We start from the raw sequence: 6,126 nt of genomic DNA on the forward strand, positions 1-6,126 counted from the left end.
AGTTTAACAGTTTTGTCTATAAAATACAACCATGAGTCAATGTCTTTAGAGCCAGTGGTCTTTCTGCACAGGCCAAGTTGTGTTGAAATTGGTCATTTTGGACCACAAGAACTGTTGTTAGTGTGTTTGTGATCTTAATACATTTGTACAGAGGTGGTCGCTCACAAAGGTTTTACTGTATCTGAAATAGAGAAGAGTTACCTTAACTCTAGAACCCTTGTTATCATACTGGTGTCTAGCCAGGGTTTCTTTAGGTTTGAGAAACATTTGTTAACGTAAAGTTCAGTATCTTTTCGAATTGTAAAAGATGGAGTATTTTGTAAAAAAAAAAGCAAATTTCAACATAATGTATGCAATTTGTTTTTACCTTAAGAATGCACATGCTAAAATTTGTCTGACAAACAAGTTCACTAAAAAATCTCAATTTAGTCACTCATTATTAGAATAAAACACGTAATCAAGATTGTCCATCTGTTTCACAGACATTCCGGAGAAACATGATACAAGAAAAGTTCCTTGTGATGACCTGCAAGCTCACACCTGTACAGGTAAACACTATGTTTATATAACGAGTATCTATTTTCTGTATTACAAATTGTTATTGTACAGGTTTCTCGTTCATTACTTTTTCTATTACTGTCTGCAAATCGTCAAAAATATGATGCTAAAACAATAGATAAATTATTCTTTCCAGAGAAACATAGTTCACGATCTTCTTGGACCCGGTACATTTGGGGACGTCCCCCGGTTACCATCAATGTTGGATGAAGAAAATCTCATTGCACTTGCTCTGGATTCCCAAAGCCTTGATGAAGCAAGACGACTGAGACCGTCTGTATTAATTGAACCGTGGATGTTTGGTCTAAGTTGTTCACCACGACAGGTACAGCTGAAATATTTTTGTTTGTGTTTATGTATAATGAATCAGTGTATTGAAGATATAATTTTCAAAAGAGTAATGATAGATATTTCAAATTCAAAGAACTTCAGTATTGTTATCTAAAGATACTATATATATATAGCTATTACCTATAAAAATACGCTGTGCATGGATATCAAATGAGCTGTTTGGTAAGTAAATTGTCAAATATACCATATTAAAAGAAATACTAATTAATTTCTTCAGAGAGAAGAAGAAGGAAGCCAGTCTGTTCTTATTGAACCATGGATGTTTAGTCCTAGTTTTTCACCACGAGAGGTACAGCTGAAATATTTCATTTTTTTTTCCAAAGATAAATTATGCAAATTGAAATTTTAAAACTTTTGCGCTTCTGATATAGCCTAATGTGATTCTTAACCTGTATCCGTTGATAAGAAAATATAATTTTATTTGTTTTTCCAATTTATATAAACTTAAAAACCGGTAAGAGAACAGGATGTTGACCATTTTTATTTTTCCAGGTGAATATTGCACCAGAGATATCTGATGAAACAAGTGTTATGTACTCTGAAGGCAGTTCTTTGGTTGATGTAGACAGTTTAACATCATTATCTGCAGCCAGCAGTGTTTTGTCTACAAGTCCCTATTCCGTAAGTATTATTAATCTTCTCGGAACAAATGTAATGTAGGTCAATTAATAAGATAATGACGCCCGCGTATTTATAATTTCATAGCAAATTCGTGCAATTTAGCCATATTTAGTATTTTTTTAGCAAAAGTGAAAACGGCAAAAGAGTTTGAAGATGTTTATAAGAAAAATCAAAGGAGATAAAACTTGTCAAAATAATATCATAATTTGTGATTGCTATACAGTAATGCATTAAATTAACTTAAAACGAGGTGGAATGAATGACAAAACCTATTGTGTGTATGAATGCTTGCTTCTTCAGGTAATTACGACCCCAAGATCTTCGCCATCGAGAGTCAGATCTTCCTATGGTGACTTCTTATACTTGAATGCCTCTTTGACAATATCAGATTCATCAGTGAAATATATACTATCCCCACTCGGTATGTTAATGGTGGAACTGTTCAGTCAAATATTAAAGAATGAAAGAAAACATTTGATCAAACATCAAAGTATTCCAGGACTATGTAATTTCGGAGGAATATTCTCACAGATCGGTATGTATAGCTAAGCCTTGTTGTTTGCTGCTATGTGTTTTTCGTCAACTAGTCCAAAATGATATTAATGTGGAAATTCCCGCACTGTAAAAGAAGATGGCGTTTCACGAAGAAAAAAAAAATAATTGACTCCAAGAATCAATAATACAAATAATTCGGATGATTTAACATGGTTTTCACACACAAACACGTAGTACAGCACAAGCTCTGATCGCTTGTTGACACGTGTTGTCTTATCATTGTGGATTGTTTCGAATTCAAAATTATGTAAAAAGTTCAGTGACGTAACGTACGTAATATCATTATCAACTGTGAATTAATGAAATAGTTCAGACAATTCTAAAATGGTGAAAAATTGTCATATTGTAAACTAATGGACTTTGTATATATATATTGGATCTTTCAGATTCAATGGCAGCAATAGAAAACGAGCTGATGGCGCTTATGGATTCACCACGCATAAAATCAGTCCACCAGCAAACTTCAACCAGCTTGTGTGGTATGTTTAGTCATGTGTAAACAAGAGTCTAATTCGTTTGAGAACACAGTGTAAGAGACGGTTTACTTCCTTTTTTATTATTGGTATTTAACACGTACATTTCAAAATTGCCAAACAGGGTATCGTCTCATTGAAATCTGATGAATATTATGCTTTTATATGAAATTGAAAAATATTACTTTACTGAAAATGGTCCGTTCATTTAGTATTAATAGGTGGCATGGAATACCAGTACCAACATTCCCACTTCAACTTTTCTGTCCTTGGAAACCAAGTTAGAACCGTCAACGCAACAATTGAGATACTAACAGCCGTTGATTTCCGAAATGAAATCAACTCAGAGAGTGGTGGCTTAAATATCCTGGGAGCCGGTGTGTTTGGGTCGGTGAGTAGAAATAATTTCTTTAGAAGAAAATAAATTTTAACAGTGTTCTTATGACATGGGTTAACAGCTACACAAAAATATCATGTCTAAGACGTATATTAACTATCTTTATTACTTAAAGCCCACTACCTTTCTGGAGCATAATTTAAAGGTTTAATAGTATAAGAAAAATACATATCGATGGCCTAAGATGAGGTAACAATACTAAACATATATGCAAGATTTTCTGCATAATAAATGATAACTTTAGGAATTCATTTCGCTTTTTTGCCGTCTGGAGCAGTGATAGTGAACTACTTGGCGGTATTTAGGACGACGGCGGGAAGTATAGGTCGATCCGCGTTATGAAAACTAACGTTTTATTTTATTAAATTGTTCAAAAGATGAGGTTAAGTGTACTATTAAAGGTAAGATAACGTTTTAAATTCCGATTTCAAAATTTAAAAGTCGTTTCAGAAAGGAAGTGGGCCTTTAAACATTAATATTATAAATCATGAAATAAATCAGGAGTCATCACACTATATAAAGGATTGAACATTGCGATGCCAACAATAAGTATATGTCTAGTATTCATAAGAAAACAAGAAAATGAAATCGTAGTTTTATCCAGAAATAATGAACTTCTGAACAAGTCTCTACAATTCATTTTCAGGTCTTTACTTCAAAACACCTCGTCACGGGCAAAAGGGTGGCCATCAAAGCCTATCATAATGAAGATATCAAACACATAGTTGCCGAGGCGAGGTATTTACAAGTACTTAATACAACAGGCTTTACGCCACAACTTCTCGGGCTTCTCCCCAACCCCGTAGATCCCAGAGAGCTCTACCTCTGATGGAAATGGTGGGGGAGGGGGTCACCCTACGTAAACGTCTAGAGAAGAATGACCTTAGTGAAAAAGACAAACTATCAATAGCATTAAGACTTGTCATTGGACTACACAGCATTCACGAGAAGAAAGTACTAATCAACGACATAAAAGACGATAATATCATCATATACGGCGCTGACCTCAGAGCAAAGTAAGTTATCGTAATGTTTTGAAGTACTTTGAACATAACGAATAGTATGCTAAATAGATAGATGTGTAACCGGTGACATGGCTAATTGCATCATTTCATCTGAGTTTTTCAAAGATAACTGCTGTTTCTATGGATATTATTCTACAGAATAATTTCCTTATAAACAAAAACATTGAAAAAGAGTCTCAATTTTGGAATATAGAGAAGCAATGATCTCATTTTCACCTTTTGTTATTTAACTTTTGTATCACAGATTCATTGATTTTGGCCACGCCTCTTGTGGATTTGAAAAGACCTACAAAGGGGACACATCTAGGTCTTTCCATCTGGCTCCAGAGGTAAGGAGCCACAATCCAACAACCCCTGCATCGGACGTATATAGTCTAGGCGATACTCTGGGATATTTCTGTGTCAACAAACTCAATAGTCTTGTATACCGATGCAAACGGCCTGATCCTGTGGAGAGGCCATTACTTCCTCATATGGCCGGGGAATTAATGGTATTGTTGAAATAGATAGCCCACTATGTACTGTGATACTTATATTTTTTATATATTATTGTTAAATTTACACTTTACTTTTGAAAGTTATTTGTTTCACTATTTGATATATTATAAAATATTTTTTATTAAATATTCATAATAATAGGTGTTTTCCCCCCAGATATTCACATTTACATTGCATTCTTTAAGGTTGATTGTTTTTCAAATCAATATTTACACATATTCCATGTACATCTTAAGTTCAATAACGTTCGAAACAGTGTGGGTCGGCGATTTTAGATGAATGGGTGTGGCATACCGTGCTGTACAGAACAGGATGCGATCCTCTGGCACACTGTGAAAAGTTGTAAGATCGTAAGTCACTGGCGTGGATGGAATAAGCCCGTAAACTTGGCCTGCTGTACATCAGAGATTGCCACTTTAAAATTTATAATTATGGGTAGATTGGATTGGTAATGTTCTAATTACTATTTTGTTGTTGTTGTTGCTTTATTCATTATCACTATGAATAAAGATTAAATACAAGTAAACACAATTAATATGTGTAACATGGGTATTGTGTATCAGCTACTATGACACCAGGAATATCATCTGTTTTCTCCGTTTTTTCAATAAAAATTATACGAAATATTCTGAATGATATAATAGCTGAAAATGGAACGTAATATATACAACAATAGATTCTTAAGAATTGATTTCAAGTAGTGTATGGATAATATATCTCATTTTACATTTATAGTTGTTTAATATCTGTTTATATTAGATAGGCTCTTATTTTTTCACTATTTTCATTGGCTAATACATTAGCACGTGAAGTCCAAAATACAGCATATTGATCTTGGTGTTTCCATTTTTAAAAACACCGAGTCAATATTCCTTGGGGAACTTCATTGCCCAAACGCTGCATTCTTCAGGGTGGCGTTCTTTGACCATTGTTTTTCTTGTAATTAATATAAACGATATATCTAATATAAAAATTAATGATCTTTGTCTCGATTCATATGGTGTCATATCATCCTTGAAGAATTTAAAAATAATGACCTCGGGCTACGCCTTCGGTCACTATTTATTCTACGCGGGCGATAAAACACCAATATGGACCTCAATAAAGGTCAATAATTGATATATATTAGATATGCTCTGATTTCCCCTATTTTATTGGCTAATACATGGTCACGTGACGTTCAGTAAAAGGATATTGACTCGGTGTTTCCATTTTTAGAAACACCGAGTCGATATTCCTTTGCGAACTCTATTGCCCAAACACCGCATTCTTCAGGATGGCGGTCTTTGATCAATGCTTTTCTTGTAATGAAGATTCTACATTTTTATTTCTAAATTTGCTGGATATTTATTCTTACAATCTTTTGTCTATGTGAACTTCAATAATAACAGTAGATGTTACCATATGATGATTGATCTATTTTTTTCATAATTTTAATTATATAATATCAGTTTTGATATTATTTTAAAATGTTGAATATCAGTAATTATGAAATTTAATTTATTAAATTTCGTTTTGGAATATCTATTTTCAATGTTGAAGACAACAAACGCAATTAATATTTACATATGTTGATAATAAAATATATAAATGTAAAAAATTGTGTCAACTTGTTTTTAGATCATTTCACCCAGGGTCAGACCCACGG

General features: G+C 33.4%; 1 pseudogene; it reads left to right on the forward strand.

Moving 5' to 3' along the window:
- Positions 1-2,711: 2,711 nt before the first annotated feature.
- On the forward strand, positions 2,712-5,497 carry LOC138324579 (uncharacterized; annotated as a pseudogene).
- Positions 5,498-6,126: the final 629 nt, after the last annotated feature.

This window comes from Argopecten irradians, chromosome 5, assembly GCF_041381155.1.
Source record: "Argopecten irradians isolate NY chromosome 5, Ai_NY, whole genome shotgun sequence".
In the NCBI taxonomy this organism is placed as follows: Eukaryota; Metazoa; Mollusca; class Bivalvia; order Pectinida; family Pectinidae; genus Argopecten; species Argopecten irradians.